This window comes from Nothoprocta perdicaria, unplaced genomic scaffold (genome assembly GCF_003342845.1).
Source record: "Nothoprocta perdicaria isolate Ctin4 unplaced genomic scaffold, notPer1 scaffold_137, whole genome shotgun sequence".
NCBI lineage: Eukaryota > Metazoa > Chordata > Aves > Tinamiformes > Tinamidae > Nothoprocta > Nothoprocta perdicaria.
The window spans coordinates 379,060-397,408 of NW_020454505.1; positions in this window are offsets into that span (position 1 = coordinate 379,060).

The window sequence follows — 18,349 nt, forward strand, 5'->3', positions numbered from 1 at the left end:
GGAAAGCCAAGGCAATTGGAGCTRTTAGATAAATACACCCAGGTTTTGCTAGCAGGCAACCAAGGGATTCTGCTAGTAAGTAGATCATCTTCATAGTATATTTATCCATATTGCCGCCATTAGGTGACAGATTGTCAGAAGAAGCCTGTCTGAACAGTTTAGCTATCAAAACACAGTTCATGAAGGGACAGAATGAATCAAATCTAAAGACTCTCTTGATTAAACAGGGTCTGGATGTGAAGTCTTGACATCTCAGAGCAAACTGTGATAGAGATTGAAGAAGCTGAAAAATGAAGAAAGAGGAATGAACATCACAGGCCTGGCAAATCTCTGGAAAATCTTTCACATAACACTTTGGACTTGTTTTGGAAAATTATGTTTAGGTAAACTAAAATGTCTTATAGCAATCAGTTCATTAAAATACTTATTGGCTATTTTTTCAAGAAGAAATAGAGAGTATGAAAAGATAGAGGCAGGGAAAGAGAAATAAAAAGTTCCTTAAAATCCATTTTGTCATATCTGAAATCAAATTGAATATGGTTTTAAGAAAATCTCATGTTCGATTTAATTTACATATTTAAAAAGATTTGGAGTTGTTTTTTAGGTTAATTGGCTGCTGTTTCTGAAAGGAAAGATGGTAAAGTTCATTCAGCATTTTAGGATATAAAAACATTCAGAAGAGGCTTTTCCTAAGACTGCTGGACTGCAAAAATAGGTCTGGAAAACATGTCTAACTTGATATTTAAGAAATCATACATAGAAGTGCACATTAAGCAAAAATTTGTAAGCTTCTTATTAACAAATAAATTTTGTCTAGACTTAAACTAAAAAAAAATCATAAATGTGGAGTCAGGTATCAAAAAAGGGATGCAATTCAGATAATTATTTGAAAAAAATGTTGAAAATTTTGTTTCGTGGTGCTTTTAGAGCTGGAGTCTACCTGCTTTCTTGTTTGTTTGATATATTTGTTTGAGCCTCCCACAGCAAAAACTTTCTTGTTAATAGGAAATGGGAAGTTACATTTCTTGGTACCGCATAAAAAAAAAAAACCAATAAAAGAAAAAGTGGAAAATCGGACTTTCATAGACACTTGAAATGAGGTGACTTTTAAAAGTAGTCAAAAGCTCTAATTCTTTAAAAGTAGTTGAAGCACTCTGGGACTTTTGAAATTACATTCCATAAGTCATCACAAATTACTTTTTAGAGCTCTTAACAGGTGCCCATAAGCTGACTAATCTATGATGATATCTATGATCCTTTATTCTGAGCTCTGTGGAAGTTATAAGAACACATGTGATGTCATTTTGATATTACCAAACAAGTGTATTTTCCTACAGGAAAGTAGAGGAGTCATAGAATCACTGAATCACAGAACCACAGAATGTTTAAGGTTGGAAGGGACCTCTAGAGATCATCTAGTCCAACTTCCCTGCTCCAGCAGGGACACCCAGAGCACGGGGCACAGGGTGGCAGCCAGGCGGRTTTGGGAGATCTCCAGAGAAGGAGACTCCACAGCCTCCCTGGGCAGCYTGTGCCAGGGCTCTGTCATCCTCGCAAGAAAGAAGTTCCTCCTCACCCGGAGATGGAACTGCCTGTGTTTCAGCTTGTACCCATTTCCCCTTGTCCTGTCCCTGGCCACCACCAAGAGTTTGACCTCATCCTTCCTACATTCTCTCCTCAGACACTTAGACATATTGATCAGAACTCCTTTTAGTCTTCTCCAGGCTAAATTGAGGCCCAGCTTGCTTAGTCCTTCCTYATAAGATAGATCTTCCAGTCCCTAAATCATCTTTGTTGCTCTACAGTGGACCCTCTTGTACTGGGAAGCCCAGAACTGCACCCAATCCTCCAGGTATAGCCTCACCAGAGCTGAGTATATTATAGTATTAGATATGAAGCAGTCATTTGGGCACATCTTTGAGAAGGCTATTGCCATGTGCAGGTTTTCAGCATCTAGAACCTGAATCCAATGAGAGAGAGAAATATATGCCTTAAATTAGTATGCTGAATGTGGTTAGATATCTGTCTCAGGACTACAGATAGGTTTCTCTGTGGAACTGAAACTAAGAGCTTAAGTTTGCTGCTTGTTCCTAGGTGCCAAGAGCATGGTCATAGCTTTCAGCTTAGATAAGAGAAGTCTGATATTTCTTCCTTTTCTCTAAAAATTTTCCAATATAAATTTTAATTCCGATTCCAGAGTTACTCTTTCAGACCTAAATATGCAAGTTTGCCTCAGTTGGCGCTGAGCATTAGAGTATTGTGTGTATTGGGTTTCTTTTTCTGTAACTAGAACTTTCATCAACTTTATGCTTGGAGTCATTTCAGACTTGTACCACTAGATTCCACAGGACATATAGTACTAATGTAGTATAAAAAGAGAGTGAAAAAAAAAAAAAAAAAAAGAGAGAGAAATAGCCTGAGTATAACCTATAATAAGGAAAATATACTATTGTCCTTTTTTCATAATCACTCCAAAAAATTTATTACAGACCTTGTCATGCAGATGCAACAACAGTGTTTCTCACACAAGTTACCCACAGGCAGCCTGCCAATAGCTTTATGGAAAGTGCTTCAAAACAAAAGAGCAATTTTGTAGTGATCAAACCATTTCATTTCAGGATTAGACAAGAACCTTGGCCAGCATTTCATATAGTGAAGAACAGCTTAAACATTGCAAACTGATATCTTTGGTAATAGACATAGATGAAATAGGAAATTAAATATTATTTAATTAGAATATCTCATTGTGTGCTGGAGGAATGTGGGAGGTGTATGCACTTATGTGTTTGTTTAACATTTTACAGTTTCACAAATTCCTATTTGCTCAGATTCAGATACTTGACAAGCACAAATAATGCAATAGTGCCAGACCAAAAAAAAAAAAAAAAAAAAAAGTCTTTCTGTGTTAAATCAGTACCTTTGTATCAGTACCTACATAACACTCTAGGAATCCATAAACGTTTACAGCAAATTTTGACTGATCAAAGATATACATAATTTGGAAGTGATTTGTAGTTGTGATTGCAGAATAAGCTCTTCAAGAATAACAGGAAAATCTCTGAAACATACTGAATTTGAAAGATCTGTTAAATTTTTCGTGGTATGAAGAAAGTCATCCTCATACAGGTAGCCTATTCTCTAGGTAAGAGTGAAATAGAAACAGATAAACTGCTGGCAAGATAGATGGCTAGTGCACACCATGTCCACAGATAGGTATCTGTTCTACAGACACTGAGTAGAGTAGCCCAAGAGACAGTAATGAGGAGCGTCCTCTATTCAGATGTGTTCACAAGGCAATGCAGCAGCACAAAGATCATCCAGATAGACATGTTATGCCACAAGCTGTCATATGGAAAATAGAGAAATTAAGTAGGGAGCATATTTTCAGATCACATTCTAATCCATATGGAGCTACTTGTTTAGTGTACAGCAGTAGAAAGCATTTTGGGTCCAACATAATATGATAGAGTTTTTGATTCTTTGGAAAGAAAGATAGGAGAAGAGAGAATTCAAAGTGCAGTGTCTTCAGAGAAAGCTCAAAGTACATTTTCTTCAGTTATAAAAACTTTTCCTTTGGAAAAAAAAAGAAGGGCTGAACTGTAAACTCAGCAAAACAGAGGAACTAAGTGACTAAATAACAAATTCTTTAGTGATAAAATACAAAAAATAAACATGCTATAAATAACAGTTAGTTACAATTGCAAAAATTGATATAGAGTAATAACTTGAGCATGATCAGAAAGACCAAAGTGGGAAAYTGGATACAAACAACAAGGGATGTAGAGAGAAAAAAAACACACACACACACACACATATTTTAAAACCAAATGAAACGCAAAAGGAGTTTGCAACTCAACAGAAATGGAAAGCTGTTGGCAGGTGATGCTGAAACAGTTCAAGTGTATTCTATATTTGTACTTCAGTCTTTACTAAGTCAAACAGCACTCATCTGTCAAACAACAAAGACATTTAACACCACTGACAATGGTCTGAAATTGTCATATCATCACTTTTCACCAGCCACAGATAAAATACCAGGTAGTCATGGACAGGAAGATGAAGAATAACATATGCTMTGAGTATCTCCACCATATTTATCTGTCAATCAATTCCTTGCATGAATATTAGTAGTCAAGGTAGAATTAAAAGTAAAATAAAAGACAGCATTCTCRAATGTGAGCAACTTCACCTGACAAATCAAGTACACATTGCCTTCTCTCTGATGAGGTAGGTTTTGTTGCTGTACATTTTCCCATTTTTAGTGTGATAACCACTTAGCCATGACATTGTATGTGATCTGTTTTCTGAGTCCATAAACATCCCAAGTCTTCTTTAATGAAATCATTAGGAATATTAGCATTAACTTTAGAGGGAAAATGATTTCCTCCTTGGAAAGGTTGGAAAGATAAGAAAGATTGTAAAGATTGGAACRGGTGCCTCTTTTTAAAAATACTTTCTCTGAACTACAATATAAATTAATAAAAATCAAACATAAATCTCACATAATGAGAGTAGAACATTATCAGGAGTGAAAATCACACCATAAGATAGGCCCTCAAAGCAATAGCATYGCTTTCATGTGGAGTTATATGGTTTTTCACAGAATCACAGAATGGTTGAGGTTGGAAGGGRCCTCTAGAGATCATCTAGTCCAACCTTCCTGCTCCAGCAGGGACACCCAGAGCACGGGGCACAGGGTGGCAGCCAGGCGGGTTTGGAAGATCTCCAGAGAAGGAGACTCCACAGCCTCCCTGGGCAGCCTTTTCCAGGGCTCTGTCACCCCCACAGGAAAGTTGTTCTTCCTCATATGTAGGAATTTTTGTATTGATCCTGGCTAAGTAAATTTTCTGACTGAAAATAAATCAATGTTCTGAAATAAATAATCTACAATTCATCCTTTTCTTAAGAAAGATCTGATGAGTTTATCAAAAGAAGCATTGCAAGATATATTGAAAGAAAGCAGTGCAACTGTATATATATTAAATTAAGGGAAATATTGTTATGTAACATCCATTTATTTTACTAAGCTGAAAAAAAAATCATTGTTTAGAAAGAAAAAATCAAACATAAGAAACAGTCAATTTCCATTTCAATKTACTTATTTTATACACTATGCATAATACTTAGAATCTTCAAAGCAAATAAAATTATGTTTGCCTAAGGAAAGCCACCATTTGCCAGTAAAATATAAAACCTACTTTAACAATTTGTAGTGTGAAAGCTGTTAGACCTYGGGCTTGTGGAAAACTAAACTTCTGTGTAAGTACAAAGTAATTGTTCTTTTTTTTGACCAGAATAAAAGTGAAATGAAACATACTACACTACCCTATTAAAATATTTTTTAATATATGGACACAGTCCAAGAGACACAGCAAACTTACTGGCATATATTCCAAGCCCTGACTCATAAAAAGTTGGATATAACCATAGCCATTTCTGGCAGAAATAGAATGCTTTACACTAGAGAAAAAAAAATAATGCTGGTGTTGAGGAGGAGGTGGAATTTAAGAAGATTATTTCTTAAAAGCAAATAAAGCAAATTAAATAACAAGGATATATTCTGTGTGAGTATGTATATTAATATTTTTCTTCTTACCTCAGCAAAATCTTGCATTGRTCATGAATAACCTCATATAGAAATGTACTATGTAACTTGAAAATGGTACAACTTTTGAAAAGTCTTTTGAAAGTACATAATTGGTGGGAAAATCCCATACAGACACTTCCTTCCCTTTCTTATCCTCCTTTTTCAGGTGCACATTGCTTTGTGACTAATTTCTGCTTTAGAAAATGAAGAAAAGATATTCTAAAGGAGAAGAGAAAATAGTCAAACCTCTTTTTTTTTTTGTGACTGTATCAGTCTTCAACCTGTGACAACTGGCACTGTAGATAAATCACTTCCTGGATCACATAAGTTTTACAGAAGAAAAATTTGTAGCACCAAAGAAAAGTAATTTCAAKATGAGAGAAGAAGACACAAATATTTCAGTAAAGGTATTTAATAAAATTAAGACCACTTAATAATGGATGTGCTATCCTTGAACAGTAAAGATGAATAAATCTTCTTTGCTCTGTGACAATATAGTGTGTGAGTGGTCATGCAGGACGAGAACCAAATAGGTCTCCTGACTCGTCGTCTTGTAATGAAAGTAACATAGACAAAAACAGAATGAAATTCCTGAAGTGCAGTTTAGACAGAATCTGGGCACATGAACTGAGGAGGCCAGTCCAAAAGACCCTGCCTAACTGGCAAGCACATAGGATTTTTCTGGCCTTGGGCACCCAAAGTCACACAGCTGCTTCAAGTCCAGAAGCAAGTTAGCTGGACTGACCAGGAACATTTTCTGAGGGTGTCATTTTCCAGTAACCACTGTTTTCTATGACAAGGCATGCCTTTAAGGTTATGTGTGCAGTTTCTGCATGGCTCACAGAAGCTGGTGCTTGCTCTCTGGTTAATTTCAGGTCCCTAAAGCTTTTTGCTGGACCTCAGCCTTGCACAGTGCTCAAAGACAATTAAGTATCTAAAAACATGATCCACAAAAGCATCACACTGACCAAAGAACCATCTAATTTCATCTTGCTTTTTCTTCTCCACTAGACAGACTGCTTGTTATACTGCATCATAAAAAAAAAAAAAAAAAAAAAAAAAAGAACTTGTAAGAACATACACTTTTTAAATGAAGATATATGTTCGTTTATGTTCGTTGTTCGTATAACTCCATGATTTGGAGGATTCCATGTTTTTATGGCTTATTGTGATAACTATCTGTGAAAACATTTGTTTGGAAACGTTGTGTAGAAATTTGTCTAGGTCTCAAAAGAGTGACTAGAGAATCTGAAAAGCTGAATTGTTTTTGGAAGCAGGAGGGGGATGAAACAGCAATCTCAAGTAAGAATACAATTATCACTTCAAGTAGAGGAAGTATAAATACACAAAGTACAAAATACTCTTTGTATGAAAATCTCAGTTTTGAGGTTGAATCAAAGAGCAAAAGATGCACACTTAGCGTGTTATTCCTATTCTAAATTTGAATGGGACAGTTAAATAGTGAAGAATCTTGCCCATTTTGGACCACTTTTGGTATTAATCAAGGGCTTTTTAGAATAAATCAAAGTGGAATTTGGAAAGGACAACAAAAGTTGCATCATCAGCTGTAGGTTTTTTTCCACTTGATTCAAACTTCTCATTGACTACTATTACCTAATTTTCTGATGTGTATGTCCTCTCCTTTACAGGACATTAATTTTCTGAGTTATTTTCAGGTGAYCCAATATGGCAATTCAAGTATTATATAGATCTGAGTATGTACCTGTGTAGATAGTTATTTAAGAATGATACTGGTAGCCTTTAGTACAACATTAAAAAGGGAAAATTACAGGCGAGGCACAGTTGCAACACTCAGTGAAGGAGGGAGGTGTAGCTCTTTCTGGTATTTCTCACTACGCAAATAGCATTGAGTGAAAAAAATTAAAGGTCTGGTTGGACACAGAAAAAAAAAGTTATTTAGGAGGCAATAGAGGTAATGAGACATACTGTCCAGAGGGATATTAAACAAAAATTACTAGGTGTGTCAAAATGGCTGGATGATTCTTGTCTAGTGTGGAATCTGGTGGAACCTCAGAGAATTGTACATGGGCCTTTGGGATGTCTGCAAAAGGATGCACACACCCAAGCAAGCGAGGAAGCATTTAGGGAACAGTGACAGCAAATGTTCAGTAACATTCTGCTCTGCTTCTCAAATGAATATTTCTGGCCTGACCTAAGCATTTTTTCTATATAATGTTCTCAAGATGGAATTCGTTTTAAAAACTCACGCTATGATAAACCCTTTAGGCATTGCATGCAGATGTAGAGTTGTGCTTGTTTATTCTAAAAGCAGAAGAAATTCAAATAAGATAATTTCTTAAATATGTTCAGAATTAAATATATTCTTAAGTTATTTAGGCTATAGAAATTAGAAATCAAAGCACTTCCTCAGAAGGACCAGATTTTGAAATCATTTTCCAGCTTTACCTCAGTTGCCAGTCATGCAAAACCCGCTCTGACCACAGATTTTCCTTAAAGTGTTCTCTTTGCTCAGTTTAGTCACGACCGAGGACACACACAACAGAACAGAACATACCAAAAATTAGCATTTAAATTCAAAGACCTTTGATGTTCACACAAAAGTGTCTTATTCTGTAGACTGTAAAGCAGAACGTTCCACTGTAAGTCATTCAGTCTGAACTTCAGCCAGGTGTTACCCAAAAGCTCCTCAATCAAGTCCATGCCTTTTTATGAAGCTACAGCTCGGATAAAATAAACATGCACAAAACAGAACTAAGAACACTTTACAAGCTACATGTTAATCTGAGGAAAATTTAATTTTGTCCAGTGCTTGTCTGTTACATCCTTGGAGAAGACACACGGTGACCACCTGAGCAAGGTAGCCTCAAAAGTTGAATGCTTCTGCTTGTATGTGTGTTATGAAATGATGCCAAAGGATGCAATTAAATTCCAATAAGAATCTCAAAATTGACAACCAGGTCATTTGATTTCCGGGGGTCTTTTTAGGCTAACATATTATTTATGGAAAAGTCATTTGAACTATTCTGTCATCTTGAATATTTCTTGAGTAGTAAATTCAAAGACAAATCACTCTTTATAATATATTGTTGGTTCCATTAACTTGTAGTATAGCTGCAGATGCTCATGAAGAACCCAATAACACCTACTAGTCTATCATATTTCTTTCCTACCTTTAACCAGGCTTTGCCAAAATGTAGTGTATACCCTTTATACTAAACTCTTTCAAAGCAGTAAGTCAATAATACAGTTAAAGTCAGAACAGTTTCAAATAGTACATCTTMTCTGTAGTGCAGGTGTCTTCTCTGTCAGAAAGCTGAATTATGTGATCTTACCAGTAACAGTTTTCTGTGGCAGCCTCTTGGGTACCACAGCTGTGCAAATAGGGACAGTGCTGTCATCTGGCTTGCAGATTTCTAGCTTTCTACAAAGTTCATCCTTGAGATTGACTGAAGTTTCCTGCACAGCATGGGCTGCCTAGGTAATTCATGAGATTCATATCCATTCTAATAGATCTTCACAAGGCTCAAGTCTCAGAGAGACTATAATCCCTCACAAGACCATCAGCAGTTCTAGCTCCAATCATTTAGTTTCCTCATTGTGTCTCATGACATGATTTGTTCAGCCCTTCAGTGGAGGACAGAGTTCCTAAAAAGATGTCTCTCTTCTGTCAGCTCCAGACTTTCATTTCTTTTCTAGATTTTATTGTCATCTGTTATTTCCTAAACCAGTCTTGGTGTTTCATGAAGTCTTTCCTGCTGTCCATATTTTTCTTCTGACAAAACTCTGGTGTCTTTGTGAATGTTATTTTTATGCTCTATACATAGTCTCATTACATCTCTGCGGGATATCTTTCCTGTCCATTATAGAAGTCTTTTTCATTCTACAGTCTTTCTGTAATAGTCTTTCTGTCTATTACAGAAGTCTCCTGAAATGTAAGCATAATGTTCAATGTTTGTTTCATATTCTATTCAGTTTTGAATCCTSTCACATAATAGCATTTCCTTCTCTGGAATATGTTTCTATGACAGGTTGTGCTAAAAATCTGTTACCTCTGACATTAGCACTATATTGTCTCCTACTATTGCTTCTTTTCCTATTCCGCATTTGTAATACTAGYAGCTACTAATATATTTCTTTGTTCTACTTTTGGCATTTTTTTTTCTCTTCAGTCCTCTTATCTACAGATTTTTCATGGTTATGGAACAGAAATTAAGAGTCCTCAGACTGGATCCAAAAATGAAAAATGGTGTTTCTGGTTAACATGATTTCTTTCACTGTCCATCTGTCCATCTCAGCTGTCCATCTCTGAGTCCTTAGCCTATTTCAAAAACAAAATAAAGTGATCTGGGTTAATTCTCTTAGATCAGATGTGGTATTCAGAGAAAAATAGGTGTTAATAGAAGASAATTAACCCAAATCACATTATTTTATTTTTGAAGTTTGAGGTGGTTGTTAGGTCTTGGATGGCTCCAGCAACAAATCAGCAGTAATTTGATCATAAGTTAGAGCCCTTTTGGTTCCTTTTTTTTTTTCCTCATGGGTGGAGACTGGAACATAAGGAGTAGCACCAAAGTATCACCCAGGGGATGCAGCAGGATATTCACCTGATAGTCCTATGCTTTTGTTATCAAACCAGAGACCATCAAGCCATCAGGACATTCATTTAGAGAAAGAGATACACTGGATGAGCTGAAGGTCCATGTAGTCCAGTGTCTTATCTCTTAGAGGAGTCACTGCTGGAAAAGCTACAAGCAACAAGATAAGCAGATATGTGTCCTGATTTACCCTACAAACTTTTCTAGGTAGAAATCAGCAATTTAGGGCTCTCCTGAGAAAGAAGTAGCACTTACATTCAATACCCATGAGAAATATTTCTTTCATAATTTTTTTGAAGTCCCACATTTCATAGCATCTTGTGTGGAAAAGCATTTCCTTTGCTAGAAACCTGCTGAATGACATATCTTGACAGTGTTTGTGCTCAATGGCAGTAAACAGTCCTTCCTAATTTATTTTATCTAGATCATGAATGATTTGTGAGCTCCATTGCATTTTCCTCCCACCTTTGCCCATTAAGATGTATATCCGTTAAGCAGARAAAGCCCAGAAATGACCTTTTTTTCTAGGCCTAGTGTTAATCAGGATGCCTCTAAATTCTCTGAAGACTTTATACTACSTGAGTCTCTGCTCAGCTGAAAAAGAGCCATAAAACATTTTCCTAGACATTTGAGTTTATATTACTGGCATTATATTACTATGTTCTTGGTGGTCACTTCAATCTATTTTTTCTATATTTTTTCAAAACAAACACTCATCTATTTCCAAAACCAGTTGGTTTTGCAGGATTAACAAAATRAGAGGGGACTTAAATTTCCCATCATGAAGTACCTCTCATTTACAGGTTATAGCATGCAACAAACCCAGCACCTCTGAGGGAAAGGTGCATAAGTCCATTAAATCCATTTAATAATTTAATCCATTKAATAAGTGTATTTAATCTACAAACCTTATTTTAAAGAATTATTAAAACAACTCTGTCTATTTACACATTAGGTGAAAAGACAGTTCTTACTCTTCAGATGTGTAGTGTTAGTGTTTTAGTTTTGCAAAAGAGAGTAAAATATTTGGAAGAACTGATTAAACGCATGCTGCCAGACACTACTTAAGTAGTACCAGACACTACTTAAGTAGTGAATTTGATTGTGTAATTGCATTAAAGCTTGATCTTTTTGAACAGTCATCTTAATGCTGAAGAGAGATATGCTTTGTAATGTATTTGCACTCATCTTCTTTCCATTGAAAATACATAATTTTTTTCTGAAATAGTCACAAGTAAATAATTCTGTGCTTAGAATTTTATCTCTGACCATATAGAGTAAGGATATTTCCACAGCTTGTGGAGGAAAAAAGCATTTTTATTACATTTTTCAACTAAAAATGATGCTTTAATTAAGTGCATGCACCCATACAGAATTTAGGCATGCAAAMTTTCAGTGTCATTTTATGTGTATATGGATGAAATCAAAGGATGTTTTAATCAGTAGTACTTAAAATATTTGGTGCTCTGTACAATTTAACTGATTCCCCAGAAAGCAGAAATAAAAAGGCAAAGGTATTTGGCAAATACTTATAAGGTAAAATTTAGAGTTTTCTTAGTCTAGAGTAATTTCACAAAGCAAGTTACTCTTCTATTTGCTAATAAAAACACATTCAATTGGTATTTATTAATCTACGCATAACCTTGGGTCATGACAAACTTCTAGAATTAATACCATTCCACTCAAAGTAATACTCTTCATTTTTGAAATTAGTATTTTTAGTTATGACTATCATGTTATTATCATGTCTTTTCATAAGCAAGTCTGCACATTTTTGATCCATTAATTTCTGCATCAAACTGAATCTGTGACTGAATGACAGTATATCCTTTCAGGCARTGGATTTCAAAATGGTGTTTGGTTACTCTTGAGGGCCACACAAAAGGAAATCAAGATCTATTGTCATTAGGCTTAAATTTGGTATATGGTYATCCTACTTAAAAATTTTCAGAGTGCAGTATTTTCTTTAAACATCTTTAACAGCTTTGTACATAATTTTCCTGTAGCAATTTGTCAGTCTTTTGTAAAAATGTCACATCTCTATACATGATGTGAGGTAAGTTGAAGAATAATCAACATTGCCTGAAAACATTTTTCAGTTTCTTTTTTTTCTTTCTCCTGTGATCCATAAAGCATTCACAAGTCATCTGTATTGTAATACAATACAGGTATTTGTATTGTATTATATGGTTAATTTCTCGATTTCCCCATGAAAGATATTATCCCATAAACACTCATTCTAATTAGTCACTTGTTTGAACTCTTGTTGCCAGAAATGTGCTTGTTAATTACAGTCTTTTCTACTGATTCTGATTATTCTGGATTCCTTTTAACAGTATGTGGAGTCTGTGTCCTGTTAAAATACTTTCCACCAATTAAAATATATTCATGTGACACAATTGTCTATGTTTTTATTTTAGTTTCCATAATCATACGGTTTCCATGCACCCAAATAAAATACTAGCTATTCTGTAGTAACCGTACATGAACTACCCAATACACTCTATTAGTGAAATTAGTTTATCCTATCAAAAACAGCACATTTGGTAGCAAAACAATGGGTGGAATTCAAAAAGGGATTAGAAAGTGAAGAAATTTTTAAAAAGCAAATCTAGACCTTCAATAAATATTTTTGTCAATTAAGTCTTGTTTTAGTACAAGCCATGACAATTAATTAAAAACTCTTGCTAACACTGAGGTGAATTTCTAAGCTTTAATTCCAAATTTACTTTTGCCAATTACATTTGTTCTATCTGCATTCAACACACTAGGCAGCACCTCAGTGTCCCTTGTTAAAACAGTTCATATCTATGCTGTAGGTAATTGCAATCTTCACCAGAGATTACTGTCTAGCTGCATGTGGATAATTTTATTAGAGTAGTAGTAAGTTATTCAACTCCTTACAGAACTACCAAACTCATTACTAAGTGAAAACTAATGTCTTTGTAGTGTGGGCCATGTAACATGTCCGAAGAGGAAGTAAAATAAATGGGAATCGTAAAAGTGGTGCCTTCTATGAGATACAGAACAATCGAATGCTCTTGAATTTTGAATTACATAAAGATTTGAATTCAAGGCTACTTGTCTATGTCTGTGCAAAGTACATTTGTATTATACCATTTGTTTCTAAAACCAGAGAATAGTGGCAGAACTGAGGAACACAGAGAAGGCAGCAGAGGCCAAGAGCTCAGTGCTTTAGTGTAGCTGGCAGTCACTTGTACRGAGACTCGGAGCTTGGAATTTCTGGTCCATAAATCTCACAAGTCATTCTCTAGAGACCTTCCAACGTCAACCATTCTATGATTCCGTGATTTCTATGACCAATGGCTTCACAGCCACTCACAGACTGTGAAATGCTAGCTCAGGTGCATGCCACTTGGCCAGGCAGTTTGGAATATGAATATTGACTAGACAGTTAAGTTTTCTGAGGCATTAATTCTTTTATCACCAGAGTTTATCCAAAAACCTAAACTGTATTCACTTGTCCATCCTTGAATGACATGGTCATAGATAGACTGCTGCCTTCCCTCTCTCTCTGTAATATTCATCTCACTTTAAGTAAGAGGTAAACACATARAAACCACCTGCTTTAAATTTCCCTCTAAAGAAATATTTCTGTAAAGCTGAATTATTTCCAATTCTGCACAATTTGAATTCACTTGAGCGGGAAATGTATGTCATTCGCTCACTAGAGATTGAATATGCAAGTCTGATCCAAGCTTCTACTCAACAACTTCACACTGATTGTGTGAACAACTTGATGAATTTATACACAATGAACATTAAAGACCTTACTAACAAAAGCAGTAAGACCTTGTTTTGCTGTTGAGTTTTATTAAGAAATGCTGAAGCTTCATCATCCTTCTCCTGGCCAGTCATGATTTTCATGGTCTGATATAGAAAAGTCCTTTTCTTTTACACCATTTCACATATGACTAGTGCTTCTGCCAGCTGTTCACATGGGAAGGGTGGAGTTAGAATCAACCCAAAAACAAAACTAGTATTTTGTACTGGAAATAGAATAATACAATAATTACCATTACTGTCTTGAGTTCAGCTTATAAATCAAATAGGTTGTTAAAACTTCATTCTCATTTAAACAAAATCTAGACATTTTTACAGTTTGACACAACCATAGTGACTTATACTACAATACAAAAATAATTTATCATTAGCACATCATCTGCTCTGACAGAAAATGGGCAAATGATGGATTACACAATGTACTTAACAAATCTGTACATAGATCCCAGAAAATAAAAACAATATTTCCTATAAAATCTAGAATTAAAAAATTAATCTGCAATTAATCAATTAAAGCATAGGATGATTTAAAACAATTGGGCGTGGGGAAGCATTTCTTTAAGACAGAGACATCAAATCTCTGTCTGAAGACTGCAATGTTTACTGCAATGTTAGTAATAYGACACGTCTTTAAAATAAAGTTGTGTAATTGCTCCATTTGATTTATACTGAATATTTGTATTAAAATATTTTGTTGACTGCCRTTTTGTGATTATATTCTGTGTCCTTACTATACTGTGTTAGTTAGATTTCATATTGAAATTTCTTTATAGCAAAATCCAGAAATACATTYATTCATATTTAGTTTTCCTTGTACATTTTACAAACGTATACCATGGGATCCTCTGAGAGCCACAGCGATGTGATTCCTTTTTATATTATTCCCATTCTGCTTTTTCAAATAATCCTATCTATGAATCTCTTTTCACTTAAACTGCCATTTCCTGCTATTGCAGCAGCACTTTCCAGTCTAGCACCTTCATGACCTCTGTCACTCTGTGCTGCAATAATCCTAAAACTATATTGTACAATTTAAATGCAAGGGAACTCTGGTGATCACCTAATCCCATCTCCTGCTCACCCCAAGGCTAAATGCAAGATGAGATCAGGGTGCCCAGGCTCTTGTTCTGAACAACATTCATTTCATGCTTTCATTCCTGAAAAGGCCCTAAGCATGTGTCCAAGGTTATCCACCAGAAGAGGCCAGTCCCTGTTTTGTTCACACTCARTACAGACTGTATGACTCTTAGCAGATCTCTGAGAATAAGATTCCCATAGAGAGGTTGTGGAAAGCAGTAGATAGACCTTCATTTTCACACAATAGTCTATGGGTCAGAGCTGCTACAGATGCTTGGTCTCCCCCTAGCAGTGGATTCTAGCATGAAGGTATCAGATGGTACATATTCCTCATACTCTGATTAAAAGCCTTCTCCCAAAGAATATCCCTTCCATATTCGCACAGGATAAAACTTGAATGTTCCTATAGATACCTGTCTGTGAGTCATTTTTGGCTTAGTAGTCAAACCTAGCAGGACAATAAAAAGTATCAACTCACTTCCCTAAAGAAGAGTGTTGATAGAGAATTGTGGGATTGTTACCAAATACCATGAGAATGCAAATCCTTTTTTTAAATGTGAGTGGAAAGGAGAAAAAAATGAGCATGTGCACAAAGGATGGAAAAGCTGTATTTGTATTTAGTAGAGTAAACATTGAAATATATATGCAAGGACTAGGGCACTAATCCCTTCTGTAACCAGTCAGGCATAAAGCAGGCACAAAGGAACTGTGACATTTTTGTTATAAGCTGGAACAAAATGAACTATTATCTTCTGTTCATCCTGTCCAAGTGCCAGGAAAGTCAGCCAGCTGTGTAAAAGATCAAACATCACATTTTCTTATAGGGTAGGATTGGACCTATGCTCACTCCTTGAAAAAAAAAAGGAATGCTCTAAGGCCTACAGACATAATGTATGATGCAGATGATAGCATCAGGTAGGGACACCTGAGTTTGCTCTGAATAAGCTAGTTTCTAATGCAAAGGTGGGACTGAAGTGTCATTTGGGACTGGCAAAAGTTTTGATTCTCTGGAAAATTCTCTGTTCTATCTAGCAGTCAAAATGCCCAAATGGCCCCAAATACACTAAAAGAATCTCTGCTACTCATATGTCATGATTTCCACACATTGAGTACATCAAATGTACTTTCTACACACATAAACTCAATGACTGTGCATACAATCATTCCAATGTGTTCCAGATTCATTATGTTTTCAGAAAATTAATTTAATAGCACGTGCACATTTGTTATAATGCCCTGAACTCATTGTTCCCATTTCAGAGATTTGTCTACATGTTATATGTCTGTCTTGTACAGAACATGTCAGAACTATGTGAAATAGGACAAACCGGCTTTGACTTGTAGGAAGTATAGATCACTCAGCCATTTTGGCCTAAGTTTGTATGAGCTGTATGCCATACACAGATTTAATTCAGCAAGAATTTCTCATATGGGGAGCCTTACAGGGAAGTTCTGACATTAAAAAGTAGGTGAAATTCTACAAAAGAATAGGCTTCAAATTATCATCTTGCTGCTTCTGGGACAAACACTGCTGTTTCTCTCCAGAATTGTGCCCTATAATCATCCAGATCACACAGCTTTATATCACTTAATAAACACTGCATTAAAAAGACTTAAAAAACAAAGATACCGATGCTTGACCTATGGAGTCTGTGTTTAACTTAGGTTGTAACCTCCTCAGGAAAGAAATCCTGTCAGCAGTAGCATTTTATACTGGGTTGAATGACTGTACTTTATCTTAACTAGAAGTCCAAAAGTTTCTTCTTTTGGACTATAAAGTCCAAGTGATAGATGATTCCCATCCAAGCATAGCTGCAAGTGCTACATGCATAAAGAGAAATCTCAGTACACTAGCTATCTGTGGTAAAAAAAAAAATAAATAAATAAAATAAAATAAAATGAAATGAAATAAAATAAAATAAAATAAAATAAAATAAAATAAAATAAAATAAAATAAAATAAAATAAAATAAAATAACCAAATTAACTCAGTTAACAATAAAAACAGAGAGATGAGAATCACTGTATGGAATCAGTATGTTGAGATATTTCCAGAAGATCAGAAGCTCTAGAATAGAATAGCTCTAGAATAGAATATTTGACTGATAGACTGATAGTGAATATATAATGTCCTTAAGAATATAACACAGGAAAAAAAAAAAAAAAAAAAGTGATAGCTGAATTACTTTTGAATATAGGGAGAAACATAGGGATAAAAAGCTCTCTATGATGACAGAGAAATCCTGGTGCCCATTAACTGGGTTTCAAAAGTTTAACTATCGTAGATGTTAGCCAGAAACTAAAACCCTTGTATTCACATTTAAACACTGAAAAAAATTCTTTTCTGAACATCCATACTTTCTAATAGTAAATGTAGCAGCCAGTTGATATAATCACGTGCCAGCTTAGTAGTAGAGCCTATTTTGTATTTACTAGGAACAAACACAGACTCAGTGTGCCTGAGACAACAACCTAATCTTGTGATTGCTACCATTCCTTGTGGCAAGAAACATTTTCTCCTCATGCAGAGGTACTGGCCTGTTAAGCTTAATGAATTTATGATTGCCTCTACACAGTTATTTTCATGTAACATGATTAACTTTGATTGCAGTTGCAGTGAATATTTCAGAAATATTTCCAGTCCAAGAAATCCCTCAACATTTAAGATACTGGAGCTGGGAAAGTATGTGAAAGGCTGAGTCTATGTTTTCATTAGTCTTGCACTTTTTGTATAAGCTTCTACTACCAACTACCAAAAGAAACAGAACACCAGGAAAGATGAATCATTAGTTTGACCTGAAATTAACATTTATTTCTTATGCTTTTATGAAATTGATATTTTCTGTATGAAGGAGTTTAGTCACCTGAACATCTACATACCTAAGGAAGTGCTAGCTATAGGAGACTACAAACTTCCTGCGTATCTAGGTTTAATCAAGCAGGCCAAAACACTCTTGCTGTCAAGAGAATTTAAAAAGTGAAGGAAAATTCACTGATGTCTGCAGAAATCTCTTAGTTTTATTTTTTTAATTAAAAAATTTATATAGATGATAACATATTATTATTAAATATGCTGTAGTATATTAATATAATGTATTAACATGCAATGTTTTATTATTATTAATTATATTATGCTGTTGAAATATAATATTTTAAGTTCTTCACAGAACTTACAAGGAAGGTTCAATTCCCTTAGCAAGAAGGGAAGCAGGGGTATTTTGAATAAAGATGAATACAAAGTTCCCTGAAACTGTTTCACATACCTGAAAATTTTTATTCCTGTTACACCCTTTTCTCCATCCTTT